The 25272-nt window shown below is 38.7% G+C and overlaps 1 protein-coding gene across 2 annotated transcripts in view; it reads left to right on the top strand.

Moving 5' to 3' along the window:
- Positions 1 to 21128: 21128 nt before the first annotated feature.
- XPO1 (exportin 1) overlaps positions 21129 to 25272 on the top strand; it is an 82083-nt gene continuing 77939 nt past the window's right edge. The window contains exons 1-2 of one of the 2 annotated variants that reach the window (XM_032216696.1): positions 21129 to 21326; positions 22477 to 22502. The gene's annotated coding sequence lies outside the window, so the exon portion shown is untranslated. The remainder of the gene's footprint in view (positions 21327 to 22476; positions 22503 to 25272) is intronic. The other variant, XM_032216697.1, reaches the window with a different exon arrangement.

Below are 25272 nucleotides of genomic sequence, written 5' to 3'. Positions count from 1 at the left end.
AATAATATTGTTACACATCCCTTCTATCCTAATTAGAATAAAATATTCAAATTACTGTGCAAGACTTTACAGGTCATTATTTTCCTTCTGCATTTGAACAGTATTTTCTGAATTTCCAGAATCTTTTGACTTACAACCTAATACTATATCCATTCAAAATCTTCTATCTACAATTTCCAAGATCTGAGAGTAGGGAATATCTTTGAAACTTTTCATCTGCATATTCCCCAGAAAATTCCTTTACATTTTTAATAGTGTTTATTTTCATAAAGGAAATTAATGTAATTTTTCTCTAACCGTACATGTAATGGAGTTTGGGCAAATAATAACTTTCCTAGTTATACCTCTCTATACTGCTGCAGAAAAGGTACTAGAGGTTTTCTTGCTGTACAAAGGCCAAAATACAGGGTTCCATTTTGAGCCTAAGGTTTTGATTTTGTGTAGGATCATCATAAGCAGACCCCTTTCCTTTAAATTCCCTTTGAATACAGTCCACTTCTTTCAGAATTCAAAAAGAAGTTGCTTTCTACTAGAAGTTCATAAGACAATATAAATATCAGTGCTTTAATTAATATTTTCCCATTGATCCATTTCTGCATTATAACCAAAATTCTTATCCTACTTTATCATGCATTCTTTAACTTGTTCTTCCACTGTTTCAAATCCCAGCAAAAGTGTGTACATTCTTTGAAAACTTATGATCTTCTACTGCAGGGCTGTCAAACTCACAGCCCATGGGCCAAATGCATCATGCGCTGGCCCTGCCCATGCCCGGTTTAGCGAAGGGCGGAAAAGTCGCAATACGTCACATGACAATGCCGTGACGATGCAAGTTTGACACTCCTGTTCTAATGTAAGGTATCCTATTTTTCAGCAACATCCATTGTTTCATTCTGGCCATACACCAAGTAGCAAAACATATTATAAAAACCCAATCCTCTTCTTTCTTTTGCATCTTATATTTAACTTGTGGTGGGTTTTTTTCCCTTGCAATATAAATTTAGATTTGTCTTTCTGCCATTGTTTAAATAATACACAGCTAGTCCTCAGCTTACAAGCACAACTGAGCCCCAAATTTCCATTGTTAAGCAAGGCAGCTTTTAAGAGAGTTATGACCCTTTTTTTACAACCTTTTTGTCACAATTGTTAACAGCAGTTGTTAAAGGAATCATGCCATTGTTAAGCAAATATGGTTTCTCCCTTTGACGTTACTTGTCAGAAGCCAGCTGGGAAGGTTATAAATGGTGATCACATGAGCCTGGGATAGTGCAACTGTTATAAATTGTGTGACTTTTAGGATGCTGCAATGGTCATAAGCGTGAAAAACGATCATAAATCACTTTTTTTCAGTGCTGTTGTAACTTCAAACAGTCAGGAAATGAATGATTGTAAGTCATGGACTACCTGAATTGACTGTTGTCAAAACAGGTATTGTCTGAAACAAAAATGGCACTCTTACCATTCATTTTTAATCATAGAATTTCTTCCCTACAGTGACAATTGCTAATTTCTTCTAATTCTAATTTTTTAATTTCTCCATCTTAATTTCTCCTACTTAATTTCAATCCGTGTTGCAATGTATTATTTTGAAACAAAGAATTCATATTTGTCACTGTACTCAAGTATTTTACCTATTTTCTCAGTCTTAAAATCTGTTTTCTCTATCAGTTCTATTTGATCTTTCAATTTCATAGTTTTTGTTAATATGTTTGTACTTTGGTTATTAATCTGGAAACCTACTAATATATCAAAGTCCTTTCATCTTCCCATTAGTTTTCTTGAAACGATTTTAGAAGTGGTCCGCCATTATATATGAGAGAAAGGTATATCAGTTATGTTTCAATCCAAGTGAAAATTAGTTTTTGTAAATTCTAGTTATTTTTTTTCAGAATTCCCACACTGTAATTTTCCAATCATCACATTATGCTCTCATGCAATGCTCAGCCCTACATATGATGAAAGCAGATGTTTCTGGTGTAAACAGCCATCCACTCTGCAATCCCAGATCTAATCTAGATAGCCTACATTATTTTACAATGCCACAAACTGAATACACAGTGCTCAGTCATCCAAAATTGTTCTTTACTAGAGAAGCAACTTCTAGAAAACACAGGTTTAAAATGAAAAGCTTTCAAAATATATGCATGCTGTATAATTTCTCTTCCGGTTCAATGGCTTTCTCTGATAACCAAAGAAAAGAGGTGTGTGTGTTTCTGCATCTGTGTATTTTCTAAAATACTGTTACACCTTATAACAGTTGCTAAAAGTGCCCAAGAAATGGAAAGGAAGGGAAGGAAGGGAGGGGAGGAATGGAGAGGAGAGGACAAGAGAAGAGTTGGAAGGGACCTTGAAGGTCTTCTAGTCCAACCCCATGCTCAGGCAAGAAACCTTATACCATTTCAAACAAATGGATGTCCAATCTCTTCTTTAAAACTTCCAATGTTCACAACATCTGGAGGAAAGTTGTTCCACTGATTAATTGTTCTGTCAGGAAATTTCTCCTTAGACCTAGGTTGCTTCTCTCCTTGATTAGTTTCCACCCATTGCTTTTTGTCCTGCCCTCAGGTGCTTTAGCTTGACTCCCTTTTCTTTGTGGCAACCCCTGAGATATTGGAATGCTACTATCATGTCACCTCTAATCCTTCTTTTCATTAAACTAAATATACCCAGTTCCTGCAACCGTTCTTCATATGTTTTAACCTCCAGTCCCCTAATCATTTTTGTTGCTCTTCTCTCCACTCTTTCTAGAGTCTCAACATCTTTTTTTACATCGTGGCAACCAAAACTGGATGCAGTATTCCAAGTATGGCCTTACCAAGGCATTATAAAGTGGTATTAACACTTCACGTGATCTTCATTCTATCTTTCCATTTATTCAGCCTAGAACTGTGTTGGCTTTTTTGGCAGCTGCTGCATACTGCTGGCTCATATTTAAGTGGCTGTGCACTAGGACTCTGGGATCTCATCTTAGAGTGTCATATGAGAGAAGAAATTCATATGTCTCAGAAGTAGTAAGTGCCCATGGTTTTTGTAATGTCCAGACAACTATGACAATGAGTGAAGCGAAAGAGTTTTAGACATGAGCAAACAAGAAAAATGGTGTTGCTGTTTAACAATCAGAAAATGAGGGTACAAGCAAGAGTAATATTAAAAAAAATATTTTGGATGTGTTGGATTATACCTCCCACTATCTCCAGCAACGAAGACAAAACTAGTTGGAGATTTGGGGAACTATAGCTCAACAGATATATAAAAAAGGTCAGGCTGGGAAAGTCTGATATAAGAGGATATTTTGGCAGAAAGACGGAATGGTTCACAGCAGTCTAATTGAAGATTCAGATATTTGGGACAGGATCACCTTACAGACTAATGTTTGCAACTTAGTATTTGCTTTTCATTTGTTTCCCACTTGCTGTAGAGTTTGTCTCCCAGTTAATGTCAGGATTATATTGGAATCCTTTAGTCTCAAAAGACTATGGTATCGTGCTCTGGAAAGAGGTCCTAACGCAGCATCTGGTGTGGCTAAAAAGTCCAATTCAGGAGTGGCAATCCCGTCCACACTGAGGGCAGATACATTCTGTCCCTGCCCAGTCCCCAGATTGTGTTGGTTCCAGGACTGCCTCTTTGCCTCAGTCTGCCGAACAAGTGTCTCTTCAAATTGGAGAAGGCCATGCTGCGTCTTTAGCCTCCAAACTGAACAACCAGAGGTCAAGGTTTTCCAGCTGTTAATGTCCATTCCCAAGCCTTTAGATCCCTCTTGCAGATATATCATAGCTGTGGTCTCCCACTGGGGCGCTTTACATGCACTAATTCCCCATAAAGGAGATCTTTCGGAATCCAACCATCAGCCATTCTCGTGACATGCCCAAGTCAGCGTAGACGTCGATGTTTCAATAGTATATACGTGCTAGAGATTCCAACACATTCCAAGACTGCCCTATTTGGAACTTTATCCTGCCAGGTGATGCCAAGAATACGTCAGAGACAGCGCATATAAAAGGTGTTCAACTTTCTCTCCTATAAAGGGTCCAAGACTTACTGTAGTACAAGAGTGTGCTCAGCACACAGGCTCTATAGACCTGGATCTTTGTATGTTCCATCAGCTTCTTATTAAGCCATACTCTCTTTGTTTGTCTGGAAAATGTGATGGCTGCTTTACCAATGTGTTTATTCAACTCGGTATCTAAAGAGAGAGTGTCAGAGATAGTTGAGCCGAGGTACGCAAAGTCATGGATGACCCCCAGTTCTTATGCAGAGATCATAATACAGGGAGGTGAATCCACGTCCTGACCCATGACTTGTGTATTTTCAGGCTGATTCTTAGTCCAAAGTCTTGGCAGGCCTTGCTAAAACAGTCCATAAGTTGTTATCTAAACTAATTGGTTAGAAAAAAGCTCATCAATTTCCTTTTCTTGGTTGGGTGTTCTATAGTATACATGTATAACAATGTCATTTCTTTTTCCTCTAATTTTCACCCAAATGCATTAAAGGTGGCTTTCATCCATGGTGCTATATATTTCTATAGAGGTGTAGTGATTTATTACATACAATGCAACTCCCCCTCCTCTTTATCTGTTGTTGTTGTTGTTTGGTTAATCTTTGGTGAGATTCACAGCCTTTGGGGCTACTTGGTAGCGCAACAGCTCGAATCCTAACCAAGGACCTAGGAAATGTTAATGTAACGTTGGAGGATATCAGCTGTTCCAAGTAGGGTGGTTTTTTGTAGAATCAGAAAGTTCAAGTCTGATAAATTTAAAATTTCCAAATAGTGAGGTAGCCTTTGGGTATTGCTCCAAGGGCTCCAATTACAATCGGGACAACACATGATTTCTTTTTCCACAGACCCTCAACTTCAATTTGCAAGTCCCGATAATATATTATTATTATTATTATTATTATTATTATTATTATTATTATTATTATTGTACAATTGTATCACAGCGGCCAGTTGTTTCGCCGGATTTGGCATTGGTTACTAGTCGGGCCCCACCCAGGGGCCTAGGACGTCGTAACGTATTTTCGTAATATGCGTGCAGATCCAAGCAGTGCGGCTTTTTGCATTTGACTGATGGTGATTTTGTCAATTTTTAACTGTTTTAAATGTAATTCCAGTGCTTTTGGAATAGCACCCAGTGTGCCAATTACCACTGGAATTACCACTGCTGGTTTGTGCCATAGTCGTTGAATTTCGATTTTTAAGTCCTGGTATCTTGCGATTTTTTCATGTTCCTTCTCGGCGACCCTGCTATCACCTGGTATTGCGATGTCTATGATTGTGACCTTATTTTTCTCAACCAGTGTGATGTCTGGTGTATTATGCGCCAGTATTTTGTCGGTTTGTATACGGAAATCCCACAAGATCTTGACCATCTGATTTTCGGTGACTTTTTCAGGCTGATGTTCCCACCAGTTTGTTGCTGTTTTAATATTATAATTTTTGCACAAATTCCAATGGATCATTTGTGCTACTGAATTGTGCCGCAATTTATAATCAGTCTGCGCGATTTTTTTACAGCAGCTGAGTATGTGATCAACAGTTTCATCAGCTTCTTTGCAAAGTCTGCATTTGGCATCATCAGAGGATTTTTCGATTTTGGCCTTAATGGCATTTGTGCGGATAGCTTGTTCTTGCGCAGGAAGATAAAATATTATTATTATTATTATTATTATTATTATTATTATTAATATACTTTATTCATTAATCATGAAACTCAGCCAATGGAACATTCAAAAATGCATTACAAATACCAGTGACTGGGGCCAATAGTTGTTACTGTTTGCTGCCAGCATCCAAGGTATCAACCAAGTACCTTCTTAAAATATAAGATATTCCAAGTAGCACAGTTTTTTGCAGTTCTGCTGGTGTTATTGCAGGAAGCTGCAATTTGTTGATGTCTCTTGTAAAATTCTTGGACATGGTGCCAAGTGCCCCAATGACAATGGGTATCACTGTTACATGCTTCATCCATAGCCGTGTAGTTTCGATGGCCAGGTTGCGATATTTTATTATTTTTTCTAGTTCTTTTTCTCCAACTCTGGCATCTCCAAGAATAGCAATATCAATAAACTGTATACGTCGGCCTTCTACAACCATGATATCTGGCGTGTTGTGCTCCAAATGACGATCCATTTGTATTCAAAAGTCCCACAAAATCATATTTTTACATAATGACCAGTGGATTAATTTAGCAACTTGGTCTAGCTTTGTAATCAGTTTGTGCAATTTTGCTGCATTCACATATTAAATGTGAAACAGTTTCGACTTTGTTATTGCAAAATCAGCAGTTTGGGTTGTCAGTGGATTTTTGTATCTTCACTTTCATGGCATTAGTTTGTAGTGCTTGTTCTTGAACAGCCAGTATTAAACCTTCTCTTTCTTTCTTGATAGTTCCCATCTTAAGCCATGTCCATGTCAAGTTGTCATCACATTTTCCTTCAATGTTTTTCAAGTGCTGTCCATGCAAAGCTTTGGTTTTCCATCTATTTAATCTGTCACCCAGCTGTTTTTCCTTATATTCTGCCTTTGTTTCTTTTGTTTTCATGCTGTTCTCCATTTTCACAGTCTGCAGCAATTTTTTTGTACTTTGGTTCACATAATCACTCAAACTTCATTTTTCTTCTTCTACAGTTTGATGGATTTGCAATAGTCCCCTGCCCCCTAATTTTAAAATGATAAATTTAAGATTTCCAAATAGCGAGGTAGCTCTTTAGGTATTGCTCCAAGGGCTCCAATTACAATCGGGACAACACACAATTTCTTTTTCCAGTCGCTCAACTTCAATTTGCAAGTCCCGGTACTTTGTGATTTTTTTCTTGCTGTTTATCTTCAATTCGTGCATCTCCAAGTATTACAATGTCAATGAACCATATTTTTTTCTTTTCAACTATTGTTATGTCAGGTGTGTTGTGGGCCAAGTGCCTGTCAGTCTTAATTCTGAAGTCCCACAAGATCTTGACTTTCTTATTCTCTAAAACCTTCTGAACCTGATGTTCCCAGTGGTTTTTGCTGTATTCAAATCCAAACTTTTGACACAATTTCCAGTGAATGATCTTAGCAACATGGTCATGGCGTTGTAGGTAGTCAGTTTGTGAAATTTTGCTGCACCCACTGATCAAGTGGTCGACTATCTTGTTTTTCTCATTACAGAGGCAACATTTGCTGTTGGTGGTAACATGTTGAATTTTTGCTTTCATGCAGTTTGTGGCTAAGGCTTGTTCTTGAGCTGCCAAAATAAAGCCTTCTGTTTCTTTTTTCAGTGCTCCTGATCTTAACCAGTTCCAAGTTAGCTTTTGGTCAGCTTTGCCTTCAATACTTTTCAAGTATTGGCTATGCATAGCTTTGTTTTTCCAATTTTCAGCTCGCTTCTCAATTACTTCTTTCTTATATTTAGCTTTTGACTTAGTTGTCTTTAAAAAGCCTCCTTTATTTACTTCCTTAATCATTGGTTCTTCACTTTTCTGGATGTAATCATTCAAGCTGTGTTTTTCTTCTTCCACAGTCTGTTTTCCTCTAGGAGTCCTCGATCACCCTCTGCTTTTGGTAGATATAATCGGTCAACATCGCTTTTAGGGTGCAAAGCATGATTCATTGTCATAAGCTTCCTTGTTTTTCTGTCCAAATTGTCCAACTCCATCTGGGTCCTGCAGAGTATCGAATCACAGGTATAGCCCAGGTATTTATCACTTTTATGATGTTTCCTCCACTCAATTTGGACTTTAATATCTTGTGAATTCGTCGAATGTACTTGGCTGAAGTTAATTCCCTGGCTTTATTATGCATTAAGTCAGAGGTCTCTAAAGTCCCCAAGTACTTGTAGCCTTCTTCTGGTTTTACTGCCTTTATCATTTCTTCATTCTCAAGTTCTATTCCATCATTTTCTATGACCTTGCCTGCTTTGGTTGCCATTGTTGCACATTTGTCAATTCCAAACTGCATACCAATGTGTTGGCTAAATTCTTTTGTGCTTTCAATTAATAAATTCAGTTCAGCTTTTGTTTTACCAAACAGCTTCAAATTGTCCATGTACACCAAGTGAGAAATTTTCAGTCCTTTCTTTGCAAGTTCATAGCCATAGTTCATCTTCTTCAAAATAATTGTTAGTGGTAGCATTGAGAGTATAAAAAGTAAGGGTGAAAGGGAATCACCCTGGAAAATGCCTCGTTTAATTTCTACTTTACCTAGTACTTCTTCATTAGCTATAAGCTTCGTTTTCCAGAGGTTCATTGAAGTTTCCATTATTATTATTGTTGTTGTTTTTATTTCCTTCTAGGAGTACATTCCAATCATAGGCTACATCCCTCCAAGTTTCAGTAATGGCAACAATATCTACTATGCTCTTGCTCCTACATACTATGATTTCAAGATCACCTTGTTTGTTCCCCATACTTTGAGCAATAGTGTATAGACATCTGAACCTTTTATGACTGACTTTGTGTTTGCCTCCTACTTCTCCCATTTTATACCCTTCCTTCTCACCACTCCATTCTTTGTTGTCTGATTGGTTATTTTTGGGTTTATGTCTCCTAATGATTCATTTCCCTCCCTTTTCAATTTTACTTTAAAGCCCTTTGGATAAGCTGAGCCAATTATTTTCTAAATACATTCTTCCCAATTCTTGTGAGGTGTAATCCATCCCCTGCCAGAAGCCCTTCCTTCTGTAGGTAATGTAAACTATGGTCTAGGAATCCAACGTTTACTCTATGGCACCATCCCTTCAGCCAGTGATTTACTTCTAGAATTTTCCATTCCCTCATTAGATGTTGACCTTCTGTCTGCACTCCTAACTGTTTGGATTTCCTCATATTGTTTTCGTTGTGTCATTTGTCTCAACATGAAAGAATAAAAATAAATAATATTTGGTGGATGATTATTTTGATATCCCTCTCTGCCAATCTTTGATATTTGTACCTACGACATATTTCATTTGATAAATTCTCTGCCCACAAATTGCTGATTCTGTTCTTATAAGAAGTGAGTTACCTATCACAAACAAATGCCTTTTTTTTCTTTAGGGAATATCAGCTACTTTCCTTTTTATAAAGAATATTTATAGCTAGAGTTGAAATGAGAAGTCCTTGGTGCACTCTGAGTTTTGGAGTGGGTTTTTTGCAGACATTTCATTACCCAAACTAGGTACCTCATCAGTGCTAGTGATGTTACCTAATTTGGGTAATGAAACATCTGCAAAAAAAAACCAAGGACTCCCTTTTTCCTTTTTGTTTCTTTAACACTTGATGAAGTCCTTTCTTCAGATACCTGCATATTTTCTTCCTGGGGGAGGCTGTGAAATCAGTTGCTGAGCTCCAGTGGAGCTGGACCTGACTGGACTGGAATAGACAACAGTTGTTGTTGTTGTTGTTTTTACCTCTGAGTGCCATACTGCCATCTGTTTACCTCTGTGGCTCCATTATTCCAAGTAGTTGTTTGTTCCTTTCTGTGTTTACTTTGGATATAAACTTCTGCTTTTACTTGGAGTTCCTCATCTTCCTGGTTGAATGTAAGTTTCTGTTTCTTGGTTGAATCCCAAACTAGTTTGCAAATCACTATGGGGCTAATCTGTTTCCATGGCAATGTTATTCTTCTTTTTTTAAAAATTAAATAAAAAAAGAAAAAGTTTGATGTTAATGTAAAAAGAAATAGGGAAAAAAATAAGTCCAAGCTTCTCTCCTATATTTCCATAATTCATTTGGAGTAACAATAAGAAAAAACTTCTCTGCAAGAACCTCATCATCCTACTTTATCTCTTGGGACTGCCTGCAAAATGGCATGAGAGTTGGGGCTCCACTTTCACCTCATCGAAGACTGCTGAGTCTTCAGAGCAGTTACTGCCTTGAGAACTTGGTGGGACTGAGTCAAGTTTGGTGGGAGCCCAGAAAGAGTTCTGAAGAGGCTCCTTCCTTGTGAGTAAGGAGTAAAAAGTAGGTTTCATGCCAACTTACGGTAAACCCTCCAAACTTGATTGCAGAAAATACAACTTCGGTAACAGAGTTGTCAATGTCTGGAATGCACTACCTGACTCTGTTGTTACATTCCCAAACCCCCCAAATTTAACCTTAGACTGTCTATTGTTGACCTCACCCTATCTCTAAGAGGTCTTTAAAGGGCATGCATAAGCGCACCAGCGTGCCTAATGTCCCTGTCCTAATATTCCCTTGTACTCATATTCATTTCAGGTATTCATAATCATGTTTATACTTATATCTGTTATCTAATTCATGTTTGACAAAATAAAAAAAATTAAATTAAATAAATAAATAAAAGTACACAGGGTATTGCCCCTTAAAAAGTAACTAGAACCGGGGTAGGAAAGTGGGTAGGTGATGGGAGAAGGTAATGGGTGATGGGAGAGTTTAAAATCCCAAAGGCTTTGCACCGGCTTCAGACTTTGGATTGACCTGAAGCAACACCACAGAGTCGAGGGGTGAAGAAATGAAATTGGGATGGGGAAAGGACAGCGGCCACCCCTTCTTCTCTTTATTCCCCCTCTTCCTCCTCTTCTTCTCCTTCTCTTCCTACTCTTTAGCGTTGCTGCCACCATTTGTATATTCTCCTCTTTCTCCTGCACCTTCATTCTCTTCCCCCTCCTTTTCATTTTTTTCTACCTTAATAGTTGCACGAGAAACAAATGCTGCACATTCATCAGTAACAGGTTCCCCAGTAGTGCTGCTACTGACACTGACACTGACACCATCCTTAAATTCTTCTCCTCCTTCTCCTTCACTTTATTTTTTTCCCTCTTTCACCTTAGCTGTTCAATTTTTATTTGTATACGCTGGATCAGTGAATGAGTAAGTAGGTGTAGGTAGGGCACCTTGATCAGTGTGTGGCACAGCAGAGGTGGGTGTCACATAATGTAACAACCACCTTGCCCAGAACCGAAAATGTGAGCGTATGCATGCGCGCAGCATCAAACACACGGCAATTATATAGGACAGGACAATGCTGAGGTGGATGAATGGGTGGGCCCAGCTGCTGGTCATAACTACCAGTTTGCCTGAACTGGTCCAAACCAGTGGCAGCCCACCTCTGGGGCAGATTCAAAGGAGAAGAGGATTTTTGCTCTACCACCAGAAGTGAGAACTGTTCCTACACTTTTGGCCTTAAAACTTGCTTTTGTCAGTTGGCTTGGGGCCATGAGAAGGTGCTCAATGCTGGTGATGGTTAATACGGTACTAGCCATCTCCTTGGTTCAGTGGTGTTTTTTTGGCAGTTTAAAATTTTTAATGTGCATAGTTTGAAATTTTTGATGTTTTTTATGTTAGGCAAGCTGCCCATATTCACCCTATTGGGAAAAGGAGTGGTATATTTAATAAATAAACATCTAAATCAAAACAGGTAATCGTCAAGTTGCGAATGTAATGGAGCCTGCCAATTACATTCTTAGCCCAAGGATTCATTGGAGTGAATCATGTAATACTTGAAGGGATTTTCCCTTAACTTTGAATGTCACTAGGTGAATTGTTGCAACTCGAGGATTAACTGTAAACAGCAACATGCCAACCAGCTTAAAGAGCAAACTGATTAATCGGTGTACACTACCTGTGCTTGATAATGTAATTGTGACATTTGGATGTTAAATGTCAAATCAGTGTAGAAGTTGAAAGTTGACCAAAGCATTGAATGGTAAATGTTTAATGTGACCAAACAAGTTTTTATAGAGATCTGCCAATAAACAGGAGTATAATGAAGCAGCCTACTGAAATGGCAATGGGCTGGCCATGCTGCACAACAAATACTGGACAACAACAATCCTCAATTGGATACTAACTTATCTTAAAAGATCCAAATGTCCAAATACTTGACAGATACCGCATTTGAAGGTGTTAACTTCCTGTTAGGAAGGTGTTTCTTCCTGTTAGTTGGAAAGCAGCTGAAAAGACCTTTGACCTGCAGTGAATTTTAGCTGATAAGGAATGAATTATAGATACAGATATATAGATACCTATTTTATATGCAGTATATGTATAGAAATTATAGATGCAGCTATAAAACTCTTTACAGGCATTAAAAGAACAAGTTCAAATTTAGATCTTCAGCTATCAAACTTCTGTATACCTTGAAGTTTGCAACAAACTTGTGAAGTATACTGTATATTGCATTTATAGTCATATAATGGTTAAGATTGAGCCTTGAATTATGGCAACTTGATTTCTGTTATGAATTTACAAGGTTGCTTTAGGCAACTTGTTATCCCACAATCGCAGGTCCCCCTAAATAAAATTCTTTCATTTATAAGAATAAAAATGACCTACTTCATAGTAATGGTATAAGGACAGAAAAATGGAGACCTTGATGATATAGATGTTCTTATTGTGGACAGGGGATAAAGAGTTATTCTTCAGCAAAAAAAACAACCTTGAAAATTTCAAGATACTAGGCAAGATGTCTAAAAAAGATGATGTTGCAGAATCCCCTGCTGTTGACTGATTCTAGTGATTTGAACCTAATTCTATTTTCATGTTTATCAGATTTGTTATTTTCCACGTTTCATGTTTATTATAAGGCAATTTAAAGTCACTAAGAAATACATTTTTATAATGACATTGACAGCAGATATCAAAATGAGTAAAGAACTATCATGTTTCTGGATTTTTGCTATTATAAATCAAAGTTACCATGTAGATTTCTGCAGGAATATAAAAACTATCAGGTGTATTTGCCAATTGTGCACCAACGTATAAGGAATTAATGTGAACACAAGAATATTTTAAGGGTCATGCAATTGCTGCATCTTTTCCATTTAAAATTGCCCTAATCACCTGCTTGTCAATTGTGGAGCTCTCCTGAAAACAAGAGTGCTTCCAAATGCTCACTGCAAGAAATAAATCTTCATGGTTTTCCTGAACATTCATTGCAGAAAATGTCTAAATGATGTAGATTATGTAAAGATACGGCTATCTAAAATGCATGTCTCCAGGCATCCATATTTCTATCCATATCCAATGTCTGAACTATATAAACATTCAGAAATACGAAGATAGATATTAATACTGAAGCGATGTTCTCTTTAAGTTAGATGTAGATACACCTTTATACAAATAGTAAACCTGGTCCCAGGGCAAAACATAATATACACAACAAGCTATTATTATCAATACCTTATTCATCATCTCTCCCTGTGATTACAGTAAAGCTTCCAGCATTCTGCTCCCAGTGCCTGCCTTACATTTTGCTAGATGGGAAGACAGCTACAAACCATCACTGCAACTCCTGGCCCATTCTGGCATGAGATTGGTGGAATTGGGACATCATCATGAAGTTCATTGGCTTGTGCTGCTACTATTGTAATTAAACTGAATGAATTCAGTTGCTGAAAGAGGATTGGAGAGTTGTCTTTGGTTGATAGCATGTTGTCCAAATTAATGTTATTTTGTTTGATAAAATATTTGAATACTGTCCTCCTGGAGGTGAGACAGATCCCCTCTCTTGGCCTTCTGAAGGCATTAAAACATGGCTCTGTGACCTTGCATGGGGAGCCCAGAGGGGCATGCAGCTGTGGGGCTGGTTAGTGCTCTGAGACCCCTCCATTTTTAACAGGTTTTAATTATCCTTGCCTCCTTTTAAATTTTAAGATGCTGTTTTTTATTTTAACATTTTATTGTACATTGCCCATAGTCCCTCTCTGAGGGATATGGGTGGTTCAAAAATATTAAATTACTTCAAAAATGTGAAAATAAACAAATAAAATAGTACATGTATCAGTTGAAATCTGAAACAGAAAATGCCTGATTTTTATTTTGTTTAAACATGTATTGTAAATTAATGATTTTTACTAAAGTGTGTTAAACTTAGAAACCATGGGAGAATGAGGAAAAATATCTTATGAATAGATAACCCATATATATTATGGAGGAAAATGCAGGGAAAAGTAATAAATGACCAGTTTTATAATAGAAGGAGTATAAAAAACAGCATGTGCAAAAATCTGTAAAAGAAAAACTATTGAAAAATGATCTAAAATGTATCCAGGTTTATTGACAAAATAAAATTATTTAAGGTAATTAGACTGCAAAGGCAAAGAGTTTCAAAAAGAAATTCATAATTCATCACAAAATACCATATTTGCCTGAAAATAAGATCAGGTCATATTTTTGCCACCAAAAAAGGAACCAGGTGTTATTTTCAGGAGTTGTCTAATTACTGACTGACCTCGCGGTGGCAGCACCAACAACCTTACCCAGCAGGAGCCTGTTGCCAGCCCACATCTTCTGCAACCGCTTGCCACTGCTCACACGTCGCCCTTGGCCTCCATTTTGCCATCAGAGGCCTTCCAGAAAGGCCTCTGCAGTCGCAAAACGAGGTCTGGATTGACGCATGCATCGCCCCCGGCCTCCATTTTGCTGTCAGAGACCCTTCTGGAAAGACCTCTGCAGTCGATAATAGAGCTCCTGATCGATTCAGAGCTTCTTTATTGGCTGCAGAGGTCTTTCAAGAAGGGCTTCTGACAACAAAACGGAGCCAGGGGAGACACACGCATCAACAGACATCTTTCTAAAAGGCCTCTGATGGCAAAACAGAGGCCATGGACAGCGAGTGCAAGCAGAAAGCGGCCTCAAAAGTGGGCCTGCAAGGCAAGGCAGGTGTTGAGGTGTACAAGGCCTGGTAAGTAGGGGAGCTCCACCATCACCATTCCTAGATTTTTACCCATGCGCCTAGTCCCATCTCATGCACCCTGAAGTGGGCAGGGTTGTAACTAGGGTTTATTTGGGGATAGGGCTTACATTGGACACACATGTAAAAATCTAGCTAGAATTTACTTTTGGGGTAGGGCATATTTTCGAGGAAACACAGTAGTTGGTGTTCTGAGGGCCCTCTGGAGGGAAGGAATTACTGTAGCAGGTTTTCTCCTGATTTCTTCTTACTCCTCAGGGATCCTTTTTTTAGAGGTTGGCCATTGGGAGCATGGAAAAATAAATTAAAGGATGTCTGGAAAATATTTTAATAATCACATAAATGGGAGCTGAGATATCAATAGGCAATTCATTTGTTGAGCAAATTCCTATTGATAAAGACAATTTATCAAATTAAGTTAAGGAGCTTCTAGGCCAGAGCTGTCAAACTTCCAGTCCGCAGGCCGAATGCACCATGCACTGGCCACGTCCATGCCCGGTTTAGCGAAGGGGGAAAAAGACAACACTGTGACGTGAGTTTGACACCCCTGTTCTAGGCAGTGGTTACAGAATGCCTCATTATGTTTAGCATCACATTTGTCACCAGGCAAAAATATTCCTCTATTTCCCAAATCTTTCTTTGGTTTGATTTTAAGTGCCTCTTCTATATTGGAATACCAGATATAGTTTCCTCATGCAATTTATTAATTGCATGTTATTCTTTCATTGTTTGCTTTTATGCTTTCAGAAATTCCTTACATTTTAAATAACCTGTAATGCACTTAGAGTGTTTCAATTATTGGGCAAATTAGAAGTAAAATAAAAATAAAAATATCAACTCAATAGTAGGCTGCTACAAAAAGGCAAATTATGTGAAAGAAATCATTTGAAAAAGAAGTAAATACAATGGAACACTGTTATGCAAATCTGTGATAAAAGGCACAGAATACTTTTGCCTCAAAGTAATGTAGAACTGAAGAAGTTGCAAAACTTGCAAAATAAACTAACCAAGAACAAAATTACATTTGAGCTAGTTGAAGGTATAACTATAGTATTTTATGTGGTATGAACTTGATTCTGGAACCCAGAATCATCCTTAAAGCTGAGTGATTAGAAATAAAACATAACTTCTTATAAATGCAATCTATGAAATTTATACCACAAAGTAAACTGCATGTCACTAACTTAACAACTTAAAAAAGGATGAGAATTCATAGAGAATATACCTGCTGAAGTTATCATTAAGATGTATAAATTTACTTATTCCTCCAAAATCACCATAAAACCACTATCATGCCAAATCACCATTTTATTTAACTAACATAAAGCAACTCCTCTTCAGCAAAAGACACAGAGCAGCTAGCAGCCCTGTTTTGTAAGCCTCAGCACAAAAATAAAGAGTAGGAAAAGAAAAATGAAAAGACAGGGAACCAATTAATGTTGTAAGCCTTTCAATATTAGATACCTGAAGTTCTTACAGCTGATCAAGTCTCAAAATAAAATTTCTAATGCCAAATTATATTAAAGGGTAGTTTGATGGAAATAAAGTAAATTAGAGGAAGGGTTGAGAGAGGAAAGAGTGGGGAGAGAATATATCTAAATAACTTAAATGAGAACAGAACTACTACTACTACTACTACTACTACTACTACTACTACTACTACTATAATGTAAAATTAATTAAAGTGGTTAAATAAGAAACCTTTTATAATAATGAAGCTTTAATGTCCATCAAACATAAAAAATAGCAAAAACATAGAAATTATACAAACCTGACTGTATTTCTCTCCAAAATACATGTATCAAGCACAGGAAAAATCATGCTTCCTCTTTTATATAAACGGATACAAACTGGTAAACGGATGCCAACTTCAAAAAAAAAAACAACTTCTAAAGCTAGAGCTGTAGCTCTTTCGATATCAACCTGTATAGATTTATAATGGGCCAAAAAAGTATTTAGTCAGCCACCAATTGTGCAAGTTCTCCCACTTAAAAATATGAGAGAGGACTGTAATTGACATCATAGGTAGACCTCAACTATGAGAGACAAAATAAGAAAACAAATCCAATCACATTGTCTGATTTGGAAATAATTCTTTTGCAAATTATGGTGGAAAATAAGTATTTGGTCACCTACAAACAAGCAAGATTTCTAACTCTCACAGACCTGTAACTTCTTCTTTAAGAGGCTCCTCTGTCCTCCACTCATTACCTGTATTAATGGCACCTGTTTGAACTTGTTAGCAGTATAAAAGACACCTGTCCATAACCTCAAACAGTCATACTCCAAACTCTTGGTGAAGACCAAAGAGCTGTGGAAGGACACCAGAAACAAAACTATAGACCTGCACCAGGCTGGGAAGACTGAATCTGCAATAGGCAAGCAGCTTGGTATGAAGAAATCAACTGTGGGAGCAATAATTAGAAAATGGAAGACATACAAGACCACTGATAATCTCCCTCGATCTGGGGCTCCACGCAAGATCTCACCCAGTGGGGTCAAAATGATCACAAGAGTAAAAAAGCAAAAATCCCAGAACCATGCGGAGCGGGGTGGGGTGGGGGCTAGTGAATGACCTGCAGAGAGCTGGGACCAACGTAACAAAGGCTGCCATCAGTAACACACTACGCCGCCAGGGACTCAGATCCTGCAGTGCCAGACGTGACCCCCTGCTTAAGCCAGTACATGTCCAAGCCCGTCTGAAATTTGCTAGAGAGAATTTGGATGATCCAGAAGAGAATTGGGAGAATGTCATATGGTCAGATGAACTGTTTGGTAGAAACACAACTCGTCGTGTTTGGAGGAGAGAGAATGCTGAGTTGCATCCAAAGAACACCATACCTACTGTGAAGCACAGGGGTGGCAACATCATGCTTTGGGGCTGTTTCTCTGCAAAGGGACCACGACGACTGATCCGTGTACAGGAAAGAATGAATGGGGCCATGTATCATGAGATTTTGAGGGCAAACCAGCTTCCATCAGCAAGGGCATTGAAGATGAAACGTGGCTGAGTCTTTCAGCATGAAATGATCCCAAACACACCACCTGGGCAATGAAGGGGTGGCTTCGTAAGAAGCATTTCAAGGTCCTGGAGTGGCCTAGCCAGTCTCCAGATCTCAACCCCATAGAAAACCTTTGGAGGGAGTTGAAAGTCCGTGTTGCCCAGCAACAGCCCCAAAACATCACTGCTCTAGAGATCTGTATAAAGGAATGGGCCAACATATCAGCAACAGTGTGTGCCAACCTTGTGAAGACTTACAGAAAACGTATGACCTCTGTCATTGCCAGCAAAGGATATATAACAAAGTATTGAGATGAACTTTTGATATTGACCAAATACTTATTTTCCACCATAATTTGCAAAAAAAATCTTTCCAAATCAGATAATGTGATTGTCTGGATTTGTTTTCTCATTTTGTCTCTCATAGTTGAGGTCTACCTATGATGTCAATTACAGACCTCTCTCATCTTTTTAAGTGGGAGAACTTGCACAATTGGTGGCTAAATACTTTTTTGCCCCACTATATGTTTGCAAATACAGCAAAAGTAAGTTTTTTTTTAAAAAGTTATGGTACGAGAAATGATGTCAAGTTCAACCTATATCATCCAAGAACAATTTTACATTCTTTAAACTTTCTCCAGAGGTAATATTGTTATTGGAGAATATTTCAGTATAGTTATAGATATAAACATGGATTGTTTTAATTATATATCTGAATTTAAAATATAGTAATTTCTTAGATTTAAAAATTTAGTTAAAATATGGTTGACTGATATTTGGTGAGAAAAGACTACAGGTAGTCCTCAATTTATGATTTATTATCACAACTGGAATCAGAATTTCTTCGTTAACAATGTAGTCAGAAAGCATGATATCACATGACTGCATTGCTTAGCAATAGCAATCCTGGCAATCCGTTGTCATCATTAACCAAATTCTACAGGTTGTTAACTGAGGGCCCACTGCAATCCAAGAAATTCCACTATTTGTCTTTCCCACAGATAAGGGATTGCCTCCAACTTCCCCCACCTGCCTATCTTCCCATCTCTATCCTTTTGGCTGCTCTGTATGCTACCTTGACAGACAGCAAGGTATTATGAAAAATCCTATGAACTTTTGATAAAAACTCTAAATTATTAATGTAACAAAGCAATACAGCAATTATATTTTCAAATGTTCAAATATTTATTAAGAATATCACTTAAAGGTTTCATTAAGGGAAATTATTAAAATCCTGGCTGTCGTCTCAAACATGTCTACAGGTAGTCCTCAGCTTACAACAGTTCATTTAGTGAATATTCAAGGTTCTGGCATTGAAAAAAAGTGACTTACTACCATTTTTTTACACAACCATTACAGCTTTTCCATCGTCATGTGATCAAAACTCAGATGCTTGGCAATTGACTCATTTATGAAGCTGCAGTGTCCCAGGGCCACATGATCACCTTTTGCAACCTTCTGACAAGCAAAGTCAATGGGGAAGCCAGATTCACTTCACAATTGTGTTACTAACTTAACTACAATGATTCATTTAACAACTGTGGCAAAAAGGTCATAAAATAAGGCAAAACTCACTAACTGCTTTGCTTAACAACATAATTTTTGGGATTGAGACTGTAAATCAAGGACTACCTATATTTCACATCATTTTTTTTAAAAAAATGTAAAATTCACCATCTGACTCTGACTAAGCAGTTATCCAGAAATATCAAAGATACTTTAGATTTATATCTCCAGGAAAAAGGCACAAGTTAAAATATTATATATAGGCATGCTTATTATTCAATATTTTCCAAATTGGTTCAGAATGAAAATAAGCATTATTAGCTTCTAGCTATTCAAAAATAATCATTGTGTGTAAAATATCAACACCCTTTTTTGTATACAATATTTGCAGTTTGAAAGCAAGCAATAAATTTATTTTAGTCACTTTTTATGTCATTCTTTTTAAAATAAATGAACTAACAATACCAGAAGCAAGCCAAAAGTGTTGGCAAAAATGAGACTTAACACATGTAAGCATAGGGGTCTTGTGCAAAATCCAAAGGTTTTGTAAAATGTCTGGCATATGCAGATTTTGAAAACAGGTTAGCCTTATTAGTAAGCAAATTTAAAAAGTTGCACAAAGAATTGTTAATAGTTTCTTATTAATTGCTAGCCAGTTTATAGATCTTATAGATCACATAGGGAAGATAAGACAATCTTTCAACGTCAATTTGAATTCTACAATGTTGGCCAATAGACATAATGGAGAAGTTGATGGGGAAGGTAAGGCTAAGCAAGTTTCATGTAATTTTACTGAATATGCACAAGGTGGTACTTATATACTCCTAGTCCACTAGCAATCCATGATCAGATATTAGTTTAGAAAGAATTACTCAACAAGGCATTCTGTACTTGTTAATATAGTTAACATATTTGAAAGTTCTATTTGTGCAAGAAATCTTATTAAGCTATTTAAGTTTAGTATTTTTTTTAGAAAAATAACGACTTGTGAAACCAAATGGAGAAAAGGAGCAGAAAAAAACCTCTTGAGGAAAATGTGAGTTATAATTCTAACAATCCAAATAAAATATAAATATGGCACATTCTCGGAACTAAGTTTCCACTAAGCCAGTCATGGGAAGTCTGTAGTCCAAGCCTCCTGGAGAGTACCAATTGAGAAAACTGTTCCCTTGTTTCCATGGGTAAACACAAAAAGCCCGAAATCAAAGAGCACTTTCCAGGCTCAAACGCTAAGCCTTGGTGACTAAGGTATAAACTGATTAACGATGCAGGTGTCGCAAGAATCCTCGACGGTTTGGCAGATCAACGTAATAACTCCTTTAGAAAGAAAGGAACACTCCACGGTTATCTAATTTCCAAATGCTAAGAACCATCGCCTCTTGAACTACAGGGAGTCAGCTCTCTTTCCTGTCTTCGCTTCATCTCTACTCGTCGCCTCAACCAACGCCTCCTTTCTCCTCAGCATCTTCCGCTCACAATTCAATTACGACGCCCCGAGCTCTGCCGTAAACGGTCTCCTTCGCCTCGAGCTCGCCTCCTGACGTCATCTAAAGCTGCCATCCAATGAGAGGTAAGGCTTAAGTATAGAACCAGTCCTCGTGAATGCTATTTGAAGACATTGGGGCATGGAAAAAAAAAGGTCGAGGCGGGAAGAAATAGAGGTGGGGACGGGGCGGGACAACAATAAGAGAGACGGTCCTCCTGCTCCAATAAAAAACCGGCTACTTTCCCTTCTCTCTTGCACTTCAGTACGTCCACTTTTCTCCACTCCTGTATTGCGGAAAGAGTAAGAACGAGGGGGAAGAAGTGCTAGGCTTCCCCCACAAGAGCTTCGCGCGTTCGAAAGCAAGATGGATGTCGCGCTTAACCAATGAAACGCCGAGACCTATTTGCCTATAACCCCGTTAGATGGTGTATGTGTGTATGCGGATCCCCTTCTACTTTGAAGCTCCCTCCTCCTCTTCTTTCCGTCATTCCTTGGAGCCAATGGGAAGACAGGGCGGCTTGGGGTGGAGGCTTTCCCCCCTCCCCTCCCGCACGCTCGGAGGCGCCATGGGCTGAAAACTAAACCGAGATGGAATCTCCCAGTCTGAACCGGTTTGAGCCGGTTCCGAGTCTGTGGCACTAGAGGAGGAGGAGCGGGAAGAGCGGAAGGAGAAGCAGCAGCAACGAAGGAAAGCGAGAGCCGGGGGGGAAACGAAAGAGCGAGTGAGAGCGAGGGGGGGATTGTGTCCGAGAGAAAGAAAAGCAGTCGCCCCACGCACTCGGTTCCTTTGCCGCCTTTACCGTGTGGGGAGGGGCGGGCGAGCGAGAGAGGAGGAACTGCTGGAGGGCGCGCGTGTGCGAGGAAGCAGAGCGGGGTTCATTAAGCGCAGGAGTGGATTGGCAGGAGAAGAGAAGCAGGGGTTTAAAATAAGGACGGGGTTAGGTATGGAAGTGAACTGAGGGGGGAAAGCAACCCGTGCAGTGTGAGAGCGTGAGGAAAGAAAGGGGGAGGTAGCTCAGCCTGGCCGTCTTGACTGATTCCCGAGAATCGGGTGGTTGAAAAGTGCTTCTGAGTTTTTAAAAATTTAAGGACTCCCAAAACAGCCGTGGGGGGTGTCTAGCCAAGTGAGCGTTTTCTGGCTTCCCCGCCTATTTAATTTTGGAGTGGGAAGGAGCGTGGTGTGGGTGTGTTGTAGGCCCCTAAATCCCCCCCCCTTTCCCAAATTGGCAGATCTCCCTCAACTTCAGTGTTCTGCCTGACTGCCTACCTGAATGAGGCAGTGAGGGAGTCTCCTTAAAATCGCTGTGTTTTAATATATAAGAAGTATTTATGTGAGGGGGGGTGTAGAAACGCCCCCCTCCAACTTAAGGTTTTAAGGAAAGGGCGGGAGAGGGAAACCGGTGGAGAGTCCCTTCTTTCTTGTCTGGTGGTGGAAGAAATTGCCTAGAATCAAATCGCATCCCCACCCTCCTTGTGTGTCTTTTCGGGGTGGTTGGAAAAGGGGGTGAATCTTGGTTACACATTTGAATGGACGACCAAGCCCTGTTTTTTTCTATGGGCGAATTTGTAACTTTAAGAAACAGAAAGTGATTTGTGTGTTGTTTGCCCCCTCGGCCCCTTTTTTTTGTAATTCACCTTCCTTTCCATCCCCATTTGTTAGTAAGTTGGAGAGTTGGGGGGAGGGTGGGTGGGCTTTGAATGACTTTTGGACTGCTTATGAAAAGAGAAAGATACCTTTCTTTTGTATCTGTGTGGTGGGGAGTTGAGAAGGAAGGAAGCCTGGACAGATCTCTTCACTCCTCCTCGTGCTTTTTAGATTTGCTTGGATTTCTTTTTTTTTTAACTGCTCCTCTCCACTACTTGCCTCTCTAGAAGAAATAGTTGTGATACTCAATTAGGTAAGTGAGAACTTTCAATTAATGAAAACACGTGCATGGGGCATTAAATTGGAAAGGGAGGGAAAAGAGGATTTGCTGAAGAAAGTTGGGGTGTAGAGAAAAGCAATCCCCGGAGAAATCAACTTGGACTCTTATGGAATGGGCTAGATGTGAAAAGATCTACTGGAAAGATTGCTTTATGCTTAGCAGTTCTCAAATGCATTTTAGTTTTTATTTGAAATAATGGTTCTCATTCCCTGGGCCTAAACTGTATACAGTAAACGGTGTGTGATCATCTTGCCGTTTCCAAGGAAAACAAAAATGGGGAGTGCTAAGTACGAAGCTTTTTGGTAATATAGAGATATAAGCGGGTCGTTCTTGAAGACTTGTACTTGCAGCCACATGGAAAGCAGAAAGAGAAAGGGGCGTGTATCTCAAAGAGACATAGGGCTTCAATAGGTGCCAGCTTTGGAGCAAGACGAAGTTCAAAGAAGATGCTTGGGAAATCGGAAATAAAAGTAATGGGAGAGGGAAGGAAAATGTAGCAGGTTCCAGCAACCTAGGCCATCCTTGGAGCATGGCGCTGGGACTGGAGCAAAGCAGCAAGTGTAGATTAGGAAACTCGAGCTGGATACTAAAACGTAAGCGGGAGAGAGAAGGGCCTGGCGGGAGATGAAAGGAGGACCTTTTCTTATAGGTAGATGAAGGACAAGGCGGGAGACTGGGATCGGATAGAAAAAAGAACGAGCGTTATCTGTGAATTATTAGGAGTGGAAGTTTCCAGAAATATTTTTTGTGTGTCTCCGTGCAGCAGTATTGAAACGTCCGCCTAGATCACGTGGGGACCCTGTATAGAAAGCAGGGAAAGAGGAGGGAGGGGCTGCAGCGGCCCTGCTGTGCTCTTTACTGATCTTGGGGCGGAAAAGAAATAATCTCTGCGTGGTCCACTCTGTGCTGAAAAACGAAATCTCTCTGGGAAAATTCTGAAAATAAACTCAATTTATAGCTCAGTTGTATGTCAGTAGCGTGGATGTCGCATGTTCTGCAGCGTGTCTGCTTGTTGGGGAAGGGCGGCAGCCAAGGCCTAACCAATGGGTGTGTGTATGTGTATAAGTGTGAACGTAGCGGTCTCCCTTGGATGTATCCCATGTGCGTATGGTTTCTCTGTTTATGTTAGTGGCCTATTTCTGATTAAGCCTTAAATTCTTTAATTCGCTGATTTTTCTGTTAAGTTAATTTCTTGTTCCGAGGAAACCTTACTGAAGCGTCTCTATGGGAGGGGCAGACTGCAGTCCTTAAATACTATATTTTGGACTCCGTTATAGGTTTTTCATCTTACACAGCTTATCTGACTAGATTTGATACGAAGTACCTGATTGTTAACAAATATAAAACTTAGGGAGGCCTACATTTAGTAGCATCATACTGATAACTAAAGATGAATTGGTTGTGCTGAATTGGTTAATGGAATTAAGAAATGAAATTAAGAGAGCTAGTTATTCTTAAATTGTAAGTTTGTTAACTCTGAACTTTGAAAGATGGTTGTCCAAATTAATTTCAAATGGTATTATATTCTCTTTACAAATTATTTGATGTATACATGTTACAGATAAATTAGATATACTGATTTGAATAATTAATTTAAATTATATCTAATTTTTAAGCTTGCAATTTTAAGAGGTTTTTTCACTTTAATTACCTTTTGCAATTAGTAAATATATGCAACATTAACTTTAAAGTATCTAGATCTTACAGTGGTGAGGTATCTGCCTTTTTGTACTGTTTATTAGAAGCAGCTACATCATTTTAATGAGCTCATGTGGCAAGAATGTTTCCATTCCATTGATTAAGTTTATAATATGCAATCATCATATGACTGGTTCTTATAAGCCATCATTCCTTGGGATAGTAAAGTTTTTTCTTCTGTTCAGTCATACCAATTCTCTGAGACTGCCTGGATAGCCCTGCAGTTTTTTGGCAAGCTTTTTTAGAACTGATTTGCCATTGCCTCCTACCTAAGGAAAGTAACTGGCCCAAGGTCATCCATCCTAAGGTGGGACTAAAACTCATGGTTTCTCAGTTTCTAGCCTGACCACTACTCAAACTTAGTTAAGAAAATAGATTTTTTTTAAAAGGAAAAGTAAGCATCCATGGAAATTGCATATAAGTGTCCACTACAAAGCTTCTATGTGTGTTTAAACTGCTCAAGAAAAAGTATAACCAGGAATGGAAATAGTGCTTGTTGACACCTAGAACTATAGAATTAAATACCTGAGAAAAGTGTAACTAGATATTGAAAAATGTGAGGAAAATTGTTCTGTCAAACCAAGTAAAGATGTAATTTCCAATAACATAGAAATTCTATATCTGTTATATGTAAACATCACATTTGGACAGGTGTAGTTGGTTACATTTTGTACTTAATAGCAGAAGGTATATACAATTTACTATAACTACTCTAGGGATATTTAAAGTTCAATCCTAAGAGGTTACGCCTGCTGAATTTAATAGGGGGGTTTGAGAGTGAATGAATTATAGCAATAGCAGTAGACTTATATACCGCTTCATAGGCCTTTCAGGCCTCTCTAAGCGGTTTACAGAGAGTCAGCATATTGCCCCCAACAATCTGGGTCCTCATTTTACCCACCTTGGAAGGATGGCAGGCTGAGTCAACCCTGAGCCGGTGAGATTTGAACCGCTGAACTGCTGATCTAGCAGTAGCCTGCAGTGCTGCATTTAACCACTGCGCCACCTTGGCTCTTTGAATTGAGATTGCAGCCTTGTTTTGCCA

The sequence above is a fragment of the Thamnophis elegans genome, chromosome 4, assembly GCF_009769535.1.
Source record: "Thamnophis elegans isolate rThaEle1 chromosome 4, rThaEle1.pri, whole genome shotgun sequence".
In the NCBI taxonomy this organism is placed as follows: domain Eukaryota; kingdom Metazoa; phylum Chordata; class Lepidosauria; order Squamata; family Colubridae; genus Thamnophis; species Thamnophis elegans.
The sequence above is the reverse complement of the archived record's forward strand: the minus strand, read 5'-3'. Positions and strand labels throughout refer to the sequence as shown.